At 38.2% G+C, this 20686-nt stretch overlaps 1 protein-coding gene across 5 annotated transcripts in view; it reads right to left on the reverse strand.

The window, feature by feature from the left end:
- The window catches only part of Phf3 (PHD finger protein 3), a 72462-nt gene that overhangs the window by 36701 nt on the left and 15075 nt on the right, over positions 1-20686 (reverse strand). The window contains exon 1 of one of the 5 annotated variants that reach the window (XM_087205150.1): positions 926-947. The exons of the other annotated variants lie outside the window; for them this stretch is intronic. The gene's annotated coding sequence lies outside the window, so the exon portion shown is untranslated. Of the gene's footprint in view, positions 1-925; positions 948-20686 lie in introns of those variants that run through there. 5 annotated transcript variants of the gene reach the window in all.

Below are 20686 nucleotides of genomic sequence, written 5' to 3' on the forward strand. Positions count from 1 at the left end.
CTCAAAAAATTTTTGACATTAGATAAGTAGGTCCACTGTGTTCATTTTAAAAAGCAAACTTTAAACTACTTTTCATCTCCATTTTATATGAAAGCACTTAAACTGCATTACAAAGCTGCATAAAAATGCAGAAGAAAAAATGCATGAGACTGTTATCGGTGATTATCTCCAGTGGTAAGGTGGATAAAAAATACCACAGTTTAATCTTTCTTATACTTTCTCTGTTTTCCTAGTTTTCTACAATAAGCATTTTTTTTTGGTACCAGGGATCAAACTCAGGACCTTGCACATGCAAGGCAAGCACAGTGCCACTGAGCTAAATCCCTGGCTATGTGCATGTATTTTTTTTATTGCAATTAGGAGAAAAGGGAACAATCAAAAAAAGGAGAAAAAGCTAAATAGCATTTGTTCACAGGAAATGAAAAGGTATGTTATGAACAGATATAATGCGAAGCAGAAAAAGGATTCAGCCAAATCCAAAGGTCAATTACCCAGTTGTAAGTTACTTTTATTTCCTGGCAGCATCCAACAGCTGATTCCTCTCCCCTTTTCAATCCCTTTCTCCTCACTCAGCTTCTAGAACATTCTACTGTCCTGTCACCAGCCAGTCCTCTTCAACAACTTTCCCCAGAGCCTCCTCTTCTTGCAGATATCCATATAACCGGAGAACCCAGCAGTCCGGCTGTTTGCATCTGTCCTCTCCTCACACTCATGCAGTCCTAGTGACCCCACCTAGTCTCACTATACTCCAGGGGCTCCCAGGCCCACAACCACACCTGACTGCTGGAAGATTGTCATCTCCTTAGGCTGCCTAGCAGGTGTCTCAAAAACCCAGCCGACTGAAAATAACAATTTCACCCATCCTCCCCACACTCAAGTAACTACCCCTTGCAGGGGATGCTCAGTAAACAAAACCTCCACTCACCTGGTCTGAGTCTAAAACCAGAGCCACCCTTGGCGCAGCTCCCTGTACCTCTCCCCTGTGCAAACAAAAGAAGTTCCATGCTAGCTCTACCTGCGAAGCTCTCCGCTCATCTGTGGGCCCCACTGCTAATACTCTGTAGCAAGCACCACCCTCTCTCCTCAAGACAACACTGTAACAGTTCCTCTACTCCCCACCCTCTCCCAGAGAGTTTACCCAGCCATCCTCCTGAGGCTGCCACATTCTCCTGTTCAGGACTCTCCAAAGCATTCCCAACATATTTAGATTTCAAGTCCAAAATGCTACCCAGAGCCTAGAGACCTACCTTGCTGATTAACTCCATTCCAAGCACACAGACCTTTGCTGAATACAAGAAAGCACAGACCATCTCAGGCTTTCTGCACTAGCCATTCATTCTGAGTGGAGCGCTATTCTCCTAGACATCAACACAGCTCACTCTCACCTTCCCAGAGAAAGCACCCAACATAAAACATCACTGCCTACTGAACCTCAGCACTGTATTCTCCCTCTAAACCACAGTTATGACACTTCATACCTATTTTATCCACCAAAGTCTAAGTGCCACGAAGTCAATTTATTTGTGGCTCAAAGACCAAAACCTAGAACAATCTTGTATATAATGAGGTACTCCAGAAATATTTACTGAATAAACTAACTAAAAGGAAAGTATAGGTTGGAAAAATTTTAATTTTCTAAAGAGAAAAATGTTTCCATTAATCCAAACAGAGAAACTGGAAGAACAAATTTAAAAGACAATGGCTTCACTTTTTGGACACACTGACGACATGAAGAATCAGAGAAGGCAAAGGAAGCATTAAAGAGTAAGAGAGAAAGAGAAAGGGGAAATTCCAGGAAGCAGGGATCAGAAAGGATACATCAAGAATGAAGGGAGGAGAGCTTTGCACAAAAGAGGAGAGGGTCAGATGAAAAGGAGTTATGAAGTGAATACGTGAATAACGACAATGTAACTACAGTCTCATTTTTATTTTTTAAATAACTTTAATAGCAAATAAAGATAAAGGGGACAATCAGTTGCAGGAAGTTAAAGGGACAAAAGATGGTTTTCCATATATGTGACAGAGAAAGGCAGAGGAGGCAGTATGGTAGAGTTCACTTTCTTTCCAAAGAAGGCAGTGAAATGTAAGTGAGGGAACTGAAAGTAAAGCAGAGCAAAAGATGGAAGTGGAGAGATGAAAGGAAAGGAAGGAAAGGAGGGAAAATGAGAGCTCTAACCATGTTTGCATACAATGGAAAATATCTTGGAAGTTAAGTGAAGCCTAGAGGTTCTGCTACTGTTTGATTGTGTCCGCCAAAAGTTGAGGTATTAAAAACTTCACCCCAAATTCATATTGGTCATATTTAGCATGGAGGCCTTTGGAAATTAGCTGGGGTTATATGAGGTCATGAGGGTGGGGCTAACAGATGCATGCTATCATGTGACGCCTCCTTCCATCATGCTAAGATGCAACAAGACTCTTAAGAGATGGACACAGCATGCTCTGGGACTTATGAGCCCCCAAGGACCACAAGCTAGCAAACTTTAACTCAAACAGAACAAATCAAAAATCTCACAGTCAACAACCTACAATCAGAATAACTAAGCTGGGGATTTAGCTCAGTGGTTCTGCCACCTGCCTTGCAAGCACAAGGTCCTGAGTTCGATCCCTGGTACCAAAAAAAAAAAGACTAAGACTATATTTGAGATGTTCCTCAAAAGTAAGATTTCCAAAAGCATCATTTTTTGGACCCCTGCTCTACCTGACTCACGTTTTCTTTGTGTCACAAGTCCATCCTACGATCAATCAAACTACCTGCTCCCAAAGACTCTAGGGTTCTCATGCTGAACAAGACCCCCACAACTGAAATACCTGCTTAACCTCTCCATGTGTCATGAGGATTACATTAACATAACAAGTACTAAGAATGATATCTGGCACTTAAAAAGCCCCATGTTGTTAACATTTCTGCTTCAGTCTCTCCCTCAGCCATGCTACCATAAAATTATGAATTCCTTCTCCCTTTTTTATTAGTATATATGAATTACACAGAATTTTAAGTTTCATTTTGGTATATTTTGTACATACAAATCATGCACAACATATTTTGAATTGTTTCTACCTCCCATTACTCCCCGATCCTTGTCCTCTCCCTTCCCAATTCCCTTCATCTTTTTAAAGTGTCTATCTTCTGAAATGCCACTACTCCTCAAACTCTAATGAAATTGAAAGGGAAGCAATACTCACAAACTCATTCCTGCAAGGAAGCATTACCCTGATACCAAAAACAGAGAAGGATCCAACCAAAATAGCGATCTACAGGCCAATCTCCCTCATGAACATAGATATAAAAATGCACAATAACATACTATCAAACAGAATGCAGCAAATCATCGACAAGGTAAAACACCATGACCAAGTAGGATTCATCCCAGGGATGCAGGGATGGTTTAACATATGCAAGTCAATCAATATAATACACCATATTAACAGTACCAAGGTCAAAAATCCTATGATCATCTCAACAGTTGCAGAAAAAAGTTTGACAAAGTCCAACATCCATTCATGGTAAAAATTACAGAAAGTTAAAATAGGTCTTTATCTCAATCTGATAAAAGCCATCTATGACAAACCAACAGCCAACATCATACTAAATGGTCAAAACCTGAAAGCTTTCACTCTAAATTCAGGAACAAGACACGGACACCCACTATCACCACTCTTATTCAATATAGTTCTGGAAACAGTGGCCAGAGCAATGAGACAAGAGAAAGAAATAAAAGGAGTAAGGATAGGAAAGAAAGAAGTTAAATTATCATTATTTGCAGATGACATGATACTCCACATAGAAGACCCCAAAAAATCTACCAAGACTTCTAGATTTAATAACCAAATTCAGTAGCATAGCTGAATACAAAATCAACACTCAAAAATCAATCAGCATTCCTGTAAAAGAATGACAAGCTCACTCGGAAAGAAATTAGGAAACCAGCATCTTTCACAATAGCATTCAAAAAATGAATACTTAGCAATCTAATGAAGCAAGTAAAGGACTTTTACATTGAACAGTACTCAGAAGTAGGAGACTGAAGAGGACATCAGAAAATGGAAAGATTCTTGGATTGGTAGAAATAATATAGTGAAAACGGCCATACTTCCAAAACTGTTATAAAGATTTAATGCAATCCCAATCAAAATACCAATAGCATACCTCACAGAACTAGAAGAAACAGTCTTAAAATTCATTTGAAACCAGAAGAGACCTAGAATAGCAAAAGCAATTCTGGGCAACAAAGAAAAGGCAGGGGGCATCACAATCCCTGACTTGAAATTAAACTATAAAGCTACTATTATAAAAACAGACCTGAGGATCTGTGGAACAGATTAGAAGATGCAGAACAACTCCAAACACACTCAGCCACTTTATCTTTGACAAAGGAGCCAAACATCTCACTGGAGGAAAGATAGCCTTTTTAATAAATGGTGCTGGGAAAACCGGCTGTCCATATGTCAAAGATGAATTAACCTAGACCCATATCTCTCACCGTGTACTAAACTAAAACAAAAATGGATCAAAGATCTAAACATTAAAACAAACACTAAATCTGCTGGAACACAGAATAGGTAGAACTCTTGAAGACATAGAGGTAGGTGAAGACTTTATGAACAACCCCAATCGCACAGGAAATATTAGAATCAACTGGGATCTCATCTTCTTAAAAAGCCTTTGCACAGCAAAAGAAACCACCAACACACAAAATGGAAAAGAAATTTTGCCAGCTGTTCCTCAAACAAAGGACTAATATCTAGAATATATAAAGAACTCAAAAAAATCAACCCTCCCAAATTTAAAGACCCAGTCCAAAAATGGGCATCTGAAATGAAGAGATACTCCTCAGATGAAGATGTAGAAATGGCAAATAAATACATAAAAAATGTTCAATATCACTGGTAATTGGAGAGATGAAAATGAAAACAATGTTGAGATTCCATCTCACTCCAGAAAGAATGGCTGCTATCAAGAAATCAACCAATAATGGCGGAGGGGCTGTGGGGGAAAAGAACCCTTCTCCATTGCTGTTGGGAGCGTAAATTGGTACAATCACTATGGAAATCTTCAAAAAACTAAAACTAGAGGTTACATTTGACCCCACTATTCCCCTTCTTGGTAAGAGTTAAAGCAACAAACCAAAGTGATGTATGCACACCCATGTTTATAGCACCACAGTTTGTAATAGCTAAATTTTGAAAACAGCTCAGATACCCATCAATGGATGAATGGATAAAAAAGATGTGTTTTCTAACACAATGGAGTACTACTCCGTCACGAAGAAGGATGGACATGAGACATTTTTTTAGTAAATGGATGCACCTTGAGACCATACTGTTAAGTGAAGTAAATGGGACATACATGTTTAAATATTGCACTGTTTCTCTTGCTTGAGAAACTGAAAGTGAATTAAGGACCAAAATGGTTGATACATATTGGGAAGTAGGAAGAAAATGTTCAAATGGAAAGGTGCACAAGGGGGAGGGGGGTGGATAGAAGAAAAAATGGAAACAAAGCTTTTGTTGGGGAAGAGGGACTGGGGAAAAAAGAAGAATCAAGATATATCATGTACAGGTCAAATTCTCTATGATGAATGTCATCATGTGTATCAAAAGAGTAGCAATAAAATCAATTTAAAAAGTCTATCTTCTATCTTTATGTCATATTTTCTTTCTAGATTCCACATAAGCATCTTCCTGACTTCAACTCCCTCTAAAATAAATCAATCAGTTTTAAAAAAGGTACCTGAGATTTCTTTCTTCCAATATCTTCATCAGATTAAAAATATTCACAGTACAGAATAAATAATCTCTGGCTAAAATTCTCCCAATTAAGTACTGATATTTATAAGTGGCACTGATGTTAAGTACTTCTGCTAAGAAAAATTAACAGGTGCAAAGAAATTTTTCCAGAATATTGCCTATTCTTGGATAATACCTTTATCTCCTCTTCTTGGCAACACAAAGCAAAAACTAAGATGCAGTATTTGATATCTGACTTAAAAAAAAAAAAAAAAAGCCAGCCTCATTCAATACATCTACCAAAAAGTCAGTGTGAATTCCAAAAAAAAGAAAAGAGAAAAAAATAAAGCCAATGGCCTGATTCTTCTGGAGGCAAAGATACTTCTCACATTATGCAGAAAAGGCAGTGTATTTCTTCTTCCTCACACAATCTACTACTACATTGTCATTCTCATTTTGAAATTTGGCATAATTTCTATGATAACATTCAGAAATCTCCTTAAGTCTGAATCTATATAACAACCCCAAATCACCATAATCAGACTTAGTGCTCTAAATTCTAGCCAAGTCTAAGTCAAGTTGCCTTGACATGAATACTACTTTACTCCCTACTTTACTCCAGACTAATAATTCCAAACTATCCTTGGGGAAGAGGAAGAGGAGGAAGAAACAAGGGAGGACAGGAGGGGGAGGAAGAGAAGAGGAAAGGAGGGGGGGTGAAGGGGAAAGAGAAGAGGAGAGGGAGGAGAAAGGAGAGAACCATCATCCACAAACCATTTGGAGTTAAATTTGGTACATTTCTCAACAACTGGGATTTGTTTAAATCACTTTAACATCACACAAAGGGGAGAATCACAAGACAGGAGCATTAGCGAGCTCTTCATGTTCAGCACGTATTAGGTGTACTGGTAGCACAAACACTCAGCTCAACTACTTCTAAGTCAATTACTTCCTCCATTACAAAGTGGGCGTTAAGTGCCAAACAGAGAAAAAGCAAAAAGGGTATCTTTGCAATATCACAACAATAAAAAGTAGGTATCTACTTTTCGGGGCTTGTGTTTCTGAAGTAGAGTAAGAAAATATAAGGATTCATCTCCACAGCTTTCTCCTCTAAAATTTCAGACTACCCAGCCTCTGCTGGCCCGCTCTTGGGTAAGAGTATTTCCTTCAAGGAAACTTAATACTCACTCCAAAAGAGGTTGGTGCATGATACACTCTTATCAAAACATGTACCATGAATAATACAACTGACCATTTTGAGGAGGATTTATCTTTTTAAGTATCATGTTCCTAATCTGAAAAAGATAACACTCTATATACACACCTTTTTTACCCCTTTTAATTTCTTTACAATAAACTTTATGCACGTGTTTACTAAATCAAAGAAGACGAATATATTACTTTACTATAATAGGGTAAAAGTACGTAGGTCGGTAGACACATCAAATGAAGGTAGACACATCAAATGACGTTTCAAAAAGATAAACAATTTACAGTTCAAGGAATTTTGTTTTAGGTCCAAATAAGAGCTCACTGGCATTGGAATTCAGATTTTGTAGAAGCCTGAATATACTTCAGATATGTACTGCACTTCCTGAGGGTCTTGAGTCCTGCCTACTCTCCTGTGCAGGTCTTAACACACTTTTCTCTCAACAACTGACATGACTTCTTTAGGTATATCTGTGTTACCTGCCTGAAGTATTTTCTCTTGCTTATGTTAAGTGAGTGGAATCCGTCTAAGTTAATTTTTCTTCTGAACGCTACCTTCAGTTATTCCGACACTATTAAATCACCTTTTTGCTGTAATTTATACCTATTTTAACATATTCTAAAGTCCTATGTCTAAATGATCAGAAATATTCAACTTTTGCCAAAATGGAATTTAGATATTTTCAGAAAGACAGTTTTCTATTAATAAGCCTAAAAAATAAAGCAAGTTTGGTGTATTCACTGCAAAACTTCAGTCTTCAATGTATTAAGGACATGTTATAAGGAAAATAAACATATGTGGTATCATGTAACTGTTTCCTAGGCTTCTTAGTCTCATACAATCCCCCAGAAAAGAACATACATATAACAAAATGCGAATAATGGTTATTTCACAGATTTTTTTCCCTTCTTTTATTCACATTTTCTAGTCCATCTTGTATTAAAAATGTTCAGTTAAAAATTTTTCCAGAACACAGAACACGAAGACCTACTTTCCCTCCACTTCCCTCTAAGAGCCTCAATTTCTTCACTGGGAAAATGTAGATGGAATCACCCTTCACTGGTTGCTATAAAAATAAACCAATATATCTTCAAATACAGTGCCTAATATGCAAGCAACAAGATCTTCAAAGAGTGATGGTCATTACTAATACATCACGGCACATATCTCAAAGGGTTTCTATAGCTCTCCATATTCTGTCTTTTTACCCCTACCCAAAGACCCAACCTATTTTGATTACCAAGATTATTCTATCAAGCAATTAGTATTTTAATTCTGTCCTAAATACTATGAGTTATTTACCTTCATTTCCTTTAAAAATATTCACTGAGCACCTACTGTGTCACAAACTGTCCTAATTTATTCTAAATACCAAGAATACAGAATTCTCAAGACAAATAACCTGGCTTCATAAACAAATAAATGTCCAGAAAAAAAAAAAAAAGATACAGACTGAAACACTTAAATGACATACCAACTAACCAAATGTACTACCTTTACTTCAATTGATTTAAATTGCAAAAATATTATAGAGGGAACTGGATAAACAAAAAGCAAACTATATAAAAATATTAATAACTTCTAAACATCTTAGGCAGGATAATGTTACCGTAGCTGTTTTTTCCAAAGCACTGTATTTCAGAGACACATGCTAAGATAGAGAGAAAATCACACTATTTCTGACCTGTGCTTCAAAGTAACCCTAAGCAAAAGGGGGCATGAGGAACAGAATGGGGTACAGATGAGACAAGACCAGTTAGTAACTGTTTACACCAAATAACCAGTAGGTGGAGCTTTGCAATGCTATTCTCACCGCTTCCATGCGCTTGATGTTTTCCATAAAATAAAGTTGAAAATACTTCCCGGCCAGGAGTGATGGTACACGCCTGCAACCCCAGAACTTGGGAGGCTAAGGCAGGAAGATCCACGAATTCAAGGCCAGCTAGAACTACACAGTGAAATCCTGCCTCAAAAACAAAACATTTCCATGAAGCTTCATTTTAATGATGATGAAACGGCTACAACTGCAACTAAGCAGGAGGCTGAGGGAAGAGGAGCTCGAGTTCACGGCCAGCTTTGGCTAGAGTGAAATGCCCTCTCAAAAACAAACAAATTGAACAAGTATCGACAGTGAGACAAAATGCGTAGCAAGTGAGATGGTAAGTTACATGAATAAAATGAAAAGTAGCGAGATGCAGTGGTGCACGCTTGTAATCCCTGCACTCAGGAGGCTGAGGCAGGAGGATCGGTACCTTCAAGCCTGGCCTGGACTACATGGCAACATTAAATTCAAGCCCAGCCTGGAATACACAGTAAGACCTTGTCTCAAAAAACCAAACCAAACCAAACCAAACCAAACCACCCAAATGAACAGGCGAATGGTGGAGTCAAAGGGAGCATGGAGAGAGTACGGACAAAGGAGCCTGGGATTGTATCTGCTCTTCAAAGCATCCACAGGACAAGAGGGTCCCCTTTTTTAACTTCCGAGAAGATGCCTTATAAGAAAGGCTTTCTAGCCAGAGTACCCAGAACAGTGATGAAAACCTTTCAGAGCTTGCAATGATACAAACAGCCTGCTGTGGCATGAGCACCACAGGTTCGCCACCACCAAGACAGGTGGCACAAAAGGTAAGGTGAGTGGGGTCCTAGAGAACACAAAGATGACACTTTCTCTCTGTACAAGAACGCTGAGTCACTAAAGCACTGAGCAAAAATGCGACATGATCTCGTCTTCAGAGGATCAAGAGCTCACTTGTGGTTCTCTTTTGACAACAGGGCTGTAAGGGATTCTGAAGGGCAGAAGCAGGGAAGTCAGTTATAGGGTACTGCCAAGGATCCAGGCAAGAGATGGTAACATCTAAGGCCACGGTTGAAGAGAAGAAAGTACCAGACTTTGGATGTATTCTGAAAACAGGGCCAACAGAATTTGCTGCTAAACTGAGTGTGGACTGTGGAAAAAAAGGGAGAAGTGACAGACAACTTCAAAGTTTTTTTGTTGAGCAACTGGAAAGTAGTAGTTGCCATGTTGAAATGCAAAAGACTGTAGGAATTAATGGTACAAGAAAATAGGATCAGGAAGGGGTGGCTATCAAAAGTTCAGTCTTAAACCTTAACCCAAAGATGCCCAAAAGACAACCAAAGCAAGTAAACACAAGTGTATGGAGTTCAGGTAAGAAGCTGAAGCTGAAGTTTAAACACTTGGGAGTGATATCACCACAAAATGAGCAGAAACAGAACAACCAAGGTCAGGAAAGAGCATAGAAGAAATCGAGGGGATGAAGCCAGAAAGGTGAGAGATCAAGAGCTATAAACCAGGGAGCGAGTGAATAAATCATTTTAAAAAGCAGAGATCAGTAAGTTAAATGTCACCAATAGGTAGAAAAGAGAAACAGCCATTGAATCTGGTAACATGAGAGCTACTGGTGTACTTACAACCTTACTGAATGGTGTACAGCGTGATCTTACAGAATAGAAAGTCAATGTTCAAATATGTCTCCATCATTAGAGTATTCCTAGAAATGTAATACTTAATGAGAACTCTTACCTGGACACTGAAATTCTTCCAGTAAACAGTTCAATAGGTTTTGAACTCAAATGATTGAAAACAAATTTAACATAATGACTTCCTATTAGTTTAAAAGAATAAGGAGCACACTGAAAAGTGGCAGAAACGTTGCAATTAAACAATACAAGTCTTTATGTATTTGATAGAAACAAAACTAGGATTGCAACTTAGTAACTAGAACGTACACTGAATTTCTTCCATTTGAATACACCCTATCATTAGATTACTTTCCCAGCTATGATAGCTACACTAAGCTCCAGGATCAGCTCAGTGTAGTGGCACACATCTATAATCCCAGCACTCGAGAGGCTAAGGCAAGCGGATCATCAGGAGTTCGAGGCCAGCCTAGGCTACACAGTGAGTTCAAGTCTAGCCTAGAATATACAGCAAGATCCTGTCTCAAAAATCCAGAAAAATTTTTTTAAAAAATGAACTCCAGGATCATAATAAACTCAATTAGAACCATATGCATAAAAACTATAACAGGATAAGATGAAATTTTCAAAAATAATTAGGCATATGCAATCACTGCATTCCCAAAAAGTTCTTATATAATTTAAATTAATTTTTAAAGAATATTTATTTTAGCTATAGGTTACTTAAAAATATAGGTCTTATACAACGGACATTAATAAATTAGCATAGTAGGGCAGGTATATAAGCATGCTTGCAAGTATTGTGTACTGAAAAATCGCATTAATAAACAATCAAAGTTTAGATACCATTACTTAATGAAATAAAGTCTCAGATACACAAGGAGTAATTTGATATCCATCTCCTTTGGGGTTAAACACTACCAGAATTCAATATCCCTCTAAAATTGATGAGTAAATGATCATGCTCTATGAACAGATTCAGATTTTAGGAAAGGAGAACTGAATTACACACCCTGGAAAGTCAAGGCAGAGTCAATTCTGAAAACAAGCTAACTACTCGAAGCTCCCAGGCGACCTGGGACCCAGGAAAGGTACTGATCTGGGCCCCTCACACAATGGCGCACTGAAGCTGCCCCTGACACACTACTGGCTGTCCTCGGATTCTATTTCGCCATTTCCCTCACTGCCATTCCTGCTTCATCAGCTAGGTAGGTGGTCATCCATTACAAAGATGACACTTTTCAACTGACCTTACCGGTGCATGTGAGTGCGGCCTAAGTGCCTGGGCTAGAAGTAGATACAGCACATGCCATTCGGGAGGGATCTACATGAAAGAGCCGTTAAATCCCTTTCTCCCTTTTTTACTGACTGAGAACCACACTGGAGGAGACATGGAACACAGAACACACAGTAATGCAGAGTGAAAGGAGCTCCATCCCCAGCACTGTGGGAATCCATGCCTGCTCTCACTGACCGCTGCCATGACAAAGGGAAAAACATTTTTTTAGAAACAGGTTCTAAATTACTGAGCTCGAAATCACTATCTTGCCTCAGCCTCCCCAGGGCTAAAATTACAGGTGTGAACCACACCACAGCTAAGAAATATCCTTCTTTTATCACTGTCATTTGTTCTATCCCTCTCAGCTAAACTAACCCTAACTAAAACTAAGGTCAAAAATCCTGTCATGACCCAGTAAGTCACAGCTCTTGCGAAGTGCACCACCGCTGTCAATGACAAGGAACTGGGAAATTAGGCTTCTCGGGATGCAAGTACGCTCCTCTCCAGGAGAGAAGACGGCTTGCAATGAGTCATCCTCCCCGCCACTACACCCAGCTGAACAATGTTATCTCATATCACTTGAGAATCAGAGATGCAGCTCTCTATTATCAGAATTATTTTTGACTCAGCATCCTCAAAATACAGGGAAGGGCTCAGAGATTTTATTCACTTTTCTTCTTTACAGACAAAAGTGTTAAGAATTACGGAGTTAGACAAAGAAGATAAAAACCAAGTTCAACACTACGATTGCTCAAAGATCCTTGATAGTCTTTATATCAAAATTAAGAAATGGGGACCTCACCATGTTGCCCAGGTTAACCTTCAACTCCTGGCTCAAGAAATCCTCCTACCTCAGCCCTGAGTAGCTAGGACTGAAAGTGCATAACACCAAAATTATTTTTAAATTGCAAAGTAAAATAATTCACTACCTTAAGAACTGAAAAGTTGCTCATGAACTATCTCAGTTTGGTAAATATCAATGTTTACACATCTAGTATACAAATGTTCCACGATTATGATAAATTAAATATATGCGATCAGGTTGAAACAATTATCACATTAAGAATACTAGTTGTTGAAATAGCAAAACTAAAACTATTACTAGTTGTTCTGCCCAAAAGACTTCCCATTAAAACATATTAACACCAAATAATTTCAAAATCACTTAATGAGAACAAATCTCTGATAATGCATATAGTTCTGGAAGTGTTAAAGATCAGTAAGGCCTCACTAGTATACACTAACATGACAGACATTTGGATTCTCAACTGAGATTACAGACAAGGTAAGAAAACAAATTCTGATTACTATGCCTAGAGGGCAGATAAAGAATGAGACTGAAATGAATTCATTGGGGAATAAAGGAAAAGGCAGAACAAGAAGAGGAGAATACAAAAACTAAAACTGACGATGGCCACTAACAAGCATTTCACATATTTTCAAAATGTCTAAAAACACTTCTTTTTCTTATTTCTATACAATAATGCTGGGACTCACAGTTCATTCTACTATTCTAAATCAGCAGAGACAGGGGTTCAAAATGCATTTGAGGGCCAGGGATTTAGCTCAGCAGTTTCGACGCCTGCTGCACAAACACATGATCCCCAGTACCAAAAATAAATAAGTAAATAAATTTGAATGCTAAGCTGGAAATTTACCCATTTCTAATCTTCCTTAAATAAGAAAAATAAATTCAAATTTTCACATTTTCTGAACTGACTCATTTTTGTCATGTTATAACTGTATACAAGTTAAGGTAATTATATTTTATACAATTTTGTAATTATAATACAATTTAGGATACTTTTACTATCTGAATTGCATTCTCTCCAAAATATTGTCAACTATATTTTATTAATATTACATTTGTAAATAATAAAAAGAATGTTTCTTAATTCCAATGACGGCTATGGATGATCAGATTACAGTTTTAAAGAAAAGCACCTTGCTTTTCTCATGCAATTAGAGCATACCACAAATCAGCCAGAAAGTCTTAGTTGTAGACTACGTTTTCAAACTAGTTTTACAATGTAATTTTTTTCACACATGCCATTTCTCCTACTGAAGAAAATTTAAAGCTATTAAAACTACCACATGTAATCAAATAATTATTCAGTATCTGTATAAATTAATGTTCACTCAAGCTTGAAGCATATTTTTACTACAGCTTCCCTGTAAGAATCTAACAGGCCAAAAACTTGATTTCAACCTAAAGCAGAGTCAAGCCAGATTCCTGGCTACCTTAAATATGTGTTGTTTAAAAAAAAAAAATAATGTTCACTCCCCTGAACTATCCCAAGCCAATGTCCGATCAACACAAGGGGACGTTGTCCTCTCTGTTCTGAGATGAGTACCCCCTGGAGCTGTGCAACCCAGCCAGTAGAATAATACTTTCATTCTAACCTCAGGATCTGATCACAGGAAACTGGCCTGACCAGGAAGAAAGGGGCTTATTAGATCAAGTAAGTGTTGAACATTGTCATCATTCTGGACATTCCTATAGTTTAACGAACTTCTGTGTAAGCATCCCAAGACAGCTTACCCCTCTTATTATGTAAGTATACATTCCTTAACTTATGATTCAAGGTACAGTCAGTGTCAAGATAAAGAGTCTGTAACACAGGATCAGAACTAGCAAAGAAGTACTGTATTTTAGGAAGAAAGGTGTCAAAATAACAGAACAAACGCCAATAGCTCCAGTTCAGAAATATTTTGGGAAGTTCTCCAACTAAAGCAAATAAAGGGAGAAGAGTACAGGCTAGAAGACACAGACCAGAGTTCCAAAGCAAGCCAGGCAGCAACAATAGTGAAAATAGCAACAAGGAATTCTGCAATCCTGCAATAAATGGAAAACACCAAAGATAATCACTGGACAATATATTCTGTAAGAAGGAACATGGGAGTTTTACTTGCAAGTTTGCACTTTTAAAAGTGGACTATAAGCCAGAAATTATGCCAAAACGATCTTCAATTAAGTCTGAAACTACAAGGCTTCATGTGTTTATTGTTGATTAGAGGGACTCGCAAAGCACTTTCAGGAGAATTTTGGCCGTCTTCCACAGGGACAAGGCACCTCCTAGTCAAACAAATCCCTCTACCAGACCCCTGAAACTTACACAACCTCATGGGCAGCCTGGTGATGAATGATCAATAATGCCTGTACCCATGCACTCAGCTGGCAAAAGGGAAAAAGGCCATGGCATAGCTACTACTGAGTGCTTCTAGCCAAATCCATAGTGAGAATCGGGTAAAAGGCAGAGCAGAAAAACTTGAAAAACTTAAATTTTGGCCCAGAACCATGTGTAAAGTTGGGGCCAAAGGAGTTATGGCTGCTAAAGAAATCAGCACTATTGAAAAGAGCCAAATACTCCATACAGGGACAGGAAGAAACATGCCTTGCGGGCATTCTGCCAATCTGCAAGACCCCACCCATTGCAGGCTCAGGAGCACAAACTTTCAGCCTTCCTTCTCAAGTGTTCCTGGGAACCCTGCCCAAGAAGGGCTTCCCAGAGAACTCATTCCCCAAGACATATCTCACTGTGCTCAGCAATCCAGGCACTAAGGCCACTGCAGCCATGATCCAAGGAAGCCCAGCTTCTGTTCCCACTCACAGCAGACCATAATGATGTCATCCACATGGTCCTGGGCTTACTGGCATGCAGAATGCAAGTTATGGGGTCAGGGGAGCTTTCACCTAGATTCCACAGGAAGACTTGGAAGGCCAGGCAAGGAGCCCAAGAGCGCAATGCACAAAGCTGTGCCAAAGGTACTGTGGGAACGTGGGAGGCCAGAGATGCCAGAACACAGAATGTCTGCCAAGGAGAGCTGTGGGACTGAGTGGAGCCAAGCCCTAGAGAGAGGGGCCGTGTGGGCTACAACTAGCAGGCCACAGGGCCAGGCTGCTAGAGCGCTTCCCCCATAGCTTGCCCAGGTGTCAGACACAGAGCTACAGAGTTTCATTTTGTCCTGCTGGGTTTTAGTCTTCCTTGGTCCAATTTCTTTCTATCCTAAGTGTTCCTCTTTTGTAATGAGAATATTTACAATTACTAATTTTCTTTCTGATTTTTACAGGGGAAAAGATGGGTTTTTCTTTCCCCATCCTGAGTGAGCATTTCACCTGATAAAAAGGTGGTTCAGGGCAGCTGGTAGTGTTTTACACTTGTTAGCACCACCTTAGAGCCTCTTTCTAGTAGTATTCATGCTCAGTTCATTCACTGGCTAGGGACTGTCTCTCCCCCCGTAAGCCGCCTAGCTTTAATAATTATCAGTGCACAATACACCTCTCCTACAAATATGTTAAAAGGGAAGAAAAAGAACTGTTCTCTTTGTTCTTTTGTAAAAAGAATTTTAAGAAAAGTAATCCTAATTTTGTTGACTACAAAGTAAATAAAATCTGAGGATTAGTGTGAAATCTTGATCTTAACCGTACTCATGTACCGAGAGGCTGAAAAACAAGATTCTATTCCCATCTGAGTACTGTGCCTCACTGATTTGTGAACCTGGAAAACTCATCATCCTGGAAGCCTCCACTTACTGAACCATAAAGTGGAATTAATAACAGTATGTATTTAAGCTCTTAAGGCTCTTGTGAAGACTTAACGAGGCTTCGCTGCCAGTACTTTTCTACAGTACTTGGTACACACATATTGTTTTATAAACTTCCTATGTATTTTGTGAGAAAAGAAATGGGGGTTTTCTTTATAAACTGCCTCTGCTGGCAAACTCACCTTTAAACTACTTTCTCAAAAATTCTGAGACTAAAGTTAACAATTCAAATAATTTGTCATAGCCCCAAATTTTGGTACCTTGCTGTGCTGGTTAATGTTATGTTAACTTGGCTAGGATTTGGAACACAGTATTTGGTGAAACATCAATCTAATGGTGGCTGTAAAGGCACTTTTTGGATAAGATTAATATTTAACCACCAAACTCTGAGTAAAAGAGATTACCTTCCTCAATGCAGGTGGGCCCCATTAAATCAGCTGCAGGCCTCAAGAGACAAAAGACAGTTGTCCCCTGGATTAAGGCGAATTCGGCACCCCTAGTGCCTTCTGCTCAGCTGTAACATCCACCCTCCCCTAGGTCTCCAGCTTGCCAGGCTACCTGGCATAGTTTGGCTTGGAAGTCCCTCATAACTATGTAAACAATTCCTTCAACAAGTCACTCTGTAAATGCACAGCCCAACACACATACAGTTAGTTCCGTTCCTCTGGAGAACTCTAATAGAGTACACTTGGTGACTCTGAAAAGTATGTTAATAGCTCTGTTATCTTCACAAACGGCATTTCTAAGGGGTGAAAAAGATCTTGAAAGCAAAGAAACAAATGCAAACTAACTTTGGAAGAAATAACAGTTTAAAACTCACCACTGACAAAGACAATAATGGACAAAATTCCAAAATCCTTAGGAACTACTAGGTATCAGTAATTTTTATATTTAGTATGGTTGAATTAAGAGTCACTGGTTCAATATAGCAAGCTTTATACATCTTTTATCTTCTGTTGCTCCCTAAATCTCATTAAAGTAGGAATAAAAAAATAAAAGCCAAAATCTGTTACAATAAAGAGAATAAAAAGACCAAAAGCAGATGAAAGATTTCTAGAAGATGAAAAGAAAACTGAGTAGCAGACATTAATACAAGAGCATGAAAAAAATGAGAGCTGAGAATCAAAGGGAATCAAATCTAAAGTTTAAAAGAGAGTAAATGTGTCCAGCAACCTTTCTGAGCCTCCAAAAATGGGGAACGGAGACCATACAAAGTGAGCGCAGCCAGAGTAGGAAATTAACTTAGGCCTAAACACCGCTAGGTCAGCTCCCACTCTTCCAACTTCATTACTTCCCAAGGCCTACAAATAAGCACTGAATTCCAAGCACGAAAGTCACTTCTTATCCCTAAGCTGACACTGGCCAAATTTGAGGAAACAGTACAGACACTACCTAAGCTAATTAGATGCTTCTCATTCTGTTATCCAAAAGTTCCCTGAAGTAACTGCAGGATATCCAGCTAACACCATTTATCCCACAGCACAACTCAATTTCCTATTGCTCTCAGTTTAAACATAACCTATCAAAGATAATCAGACATTTGGGGAAAACCCACAATACTATGGAAGGAGCAACATAAAAAGATTAATTTAATTAATAAAAGATTCATTCAGAACACATGAGATCACGCATCCCTTTGACCAGACTGCTAGTTAAAATGGTATAAATAAAAAGAACACAAGAGTCCAAGAAATAGTGAATAATTTTCACAATTAAATATTCAAATATAGAGAAATATGGCAATGTATCTCTGAAAAGACACAAAGCAAAATAGAAAAGATGCAATAAAAAACATGAGCCAACATGTTTATTATACATGTTCAGAGAAAAAAATTTCTCAAAGTTGAAAGAATCACTCTCCAATTAAAAGGCCCACTAAGTGCCCCCTCAAAAAAGTGAAAATCAAGCCTACAAACATCACTAACTTGTCAGAACACCAGAAGACAAGGAAAAGCCCTGAGGCTGGTGCGTAGGAAAGGCCTTGGGGAAGGCCTCGTAAACAATGCAACAGTCTTGGCCAGGGATTTAGCTTAGTGGTTCCACCATCAAGAGTGCAAGGACCCAAGTTCCATCCCAGGTACAAAAACAAAACAAAACAATGCAACGGTCTTTATAAGGCAACCAACCCATCAGCAGAACCAGAGGCTAGAAAGCCAACTAGCAATACCTGAAAAGGCGAAGGGAAAGTGAGATCCAGCTTTGTACTCTACACAAAAACAAACCAGCAGTCAAATAATGATTTCATGAAGCAAAGAGAAATACAGGAGAACAGATGCACAAGCAAGGGAGAGCAGAGCGCTCTGGGCTGACAGAGGTGCAACAGGCCTAGAAAAATGCCAGATGGAGGAAGACAGAAGAACGGACATCCAGGGAGGCAAAAGAAACAGGTGAGCTTAACAGAACCCCAGAACACATCAAGCCTTCCCAAAAAGCAGCCAGTTAGGATGACCACAGAAACCAAGTTTTTAAAATTGTATAGTCATCAACTCAGAGGATAAAGCTGTGCCTCTCTCAGCCCAAGGTTATTTTTCTGCTTGGCATTTTAAGTGAAACAAGCAATGGGCTTCAAAAATAACAATGAAATGAAGTTAAGCACTAAATAAAAGAAACCAAGATATCAGGGATATAGTGATGAAAAATAAGGTTAATTTTATTTCACATTTTAAATTAAGAAGAACAAAAATTAAATAGTCAATGCAAAGTAAAATATACTTGGTTTATCATATGTCAAGCTAAGGAAAGCAGAAGTAAATGGAATCAAGTAGAAATAAAAGAGAAAACATCTAATATATAAAATAAACTGGAAAACTCTGGCCTTGGGCCAAAATTCTCTCTGAATTTAATGAGTGATATTTTAGCATTTATGTTAAAAATATTATTTGTTCCATCTTTTTGAGTTTAATTTTTTTATTTTTGGTTTTAAAGATAACTTGCAGGGCTGGGGATCTAGCTCAGTGGTTTCGGCGCCTGTCTCGCTAAGCGGAAGGACCTGAGTTCGATTCCCGGCCCCAAAAAAAAAAAAAGATAACTTGCAGAAATGACCAATGGAAAATACTTGTTTTGAGAAGAACTGACAGTCTATTAGAAATGTCTAAATCAATTAAGGCTGTAACACAGAGAAAGTGCAAGAAATAAGATGGCAAGAAACAAAATGAATAATAAAGCAGCTTATATGATATCACATTGCTTTTAAGCTATATTTCTTATAAAGAAGCAATGGAATATATTAAGGTCAAAGTAAATATCAAATGGCATTTAATATTAACATTAATCTTATAGAAATAAAATTTTATTCTTAAAGGCCATGCATTTGTTTAGAAAATCAGTTAAAATTTTCTAATATTCAATTAAGAGTACACTTTGTATTTTCATAATATGTGCATGACTTTTATGTATTAAATCTGTATTTTTCCTGTTTTAAAGGGGATCCTGAAAAGTCTGGCCAATGGTGTAAGAGGTATATCAAAGCAAATAAGTTTTAAAACACTAACAATTAGTATTCAGGATAAACAAAAAGTGAGAGTTCCAGGGCAAATCATGAATTTTTATATACAGTTGGATCCACAGGTATAATTAATTTACACAAATAGCTCCTACACACCTCCCAAGAAAAAGTACAAATAAGTACTGAAAACTGGGTTTTACTGAACTAGAAAATAATCGCCATGCTTAGGTTTAATACATTATCCGATCAAAGATGCTGTCCAAAAAGCAGCATGCATGGAGCTATTAAACTTTCAAATGTCTTCTAAATTCATCTCAGTGACACAACAGGCCACACAGTCATTTTTCCAGAATGAGTGCAGTATGTTCCCAGTATTACAGTCAAACTCAGTCTCTAATGATGGAGCAGCTCCAAACCTCAGAAGCATGATTCCAAATTAAAACTATGTACCAACATGCACATTCTCACTCACGGGGAAGCTAAAAATGTGGCTATCACTGGAGAAAAGAGAAGTGTGGTCACTCAAGGCTAGGAATGATAAAGGGGATGGAAGGGAGGGGGTCACTGAATACCAGATACCGAAGTAAGGCCAGGTGGAAGAGCCACGTTCTAATATCCCACAGCACAGTAGGTGCTATAGTTAGTTTACAATGATTTATTACATATAAGAAACTAAAAGAATTCCAAGTTTCCCAACACAAACGCTAAGTGCGGAGCTTTGAAATGCTAATTACCCTGATTATTACACACTGTGTACATATACCAAATTATCACACTTTACCCATAAATATGTGTATTATATGTCATTAAAAAATGTGTGTTCCAAAAAGTGGGACTAAATTACATGACTGTCAAGAAAGTTGTGAAACCAGTCAATGTGTATTACAATACACTGTTCAGAAGGAAAGCAGCACAAGCTAAAATTCTTTTCTTAAAGTTTGGAAAACAACCATCACATGTGCATGTTAGATATTTTCCTTTACCTTTGCAGAAACATTTAAGTACATAATATAAATCAACTCTTAGGAAATATGCA

This window comes from Heterocephalus glaber, unplaced genomic scaffold (genome assembly GCF_053883595.1).
Source record: "Heterocephalus glaber isolate CG9 unplaced genomic scaffold, H.glaber_assembly_v1.0 deba00000594, whole genome shotgun sequence".
Lineage (NCBI taxonomy): Eukaryota > Metazoa > Chordata > Mammalia > Rodentia > Bathyergidae > Heterocephalus > Heterocephalus glaber.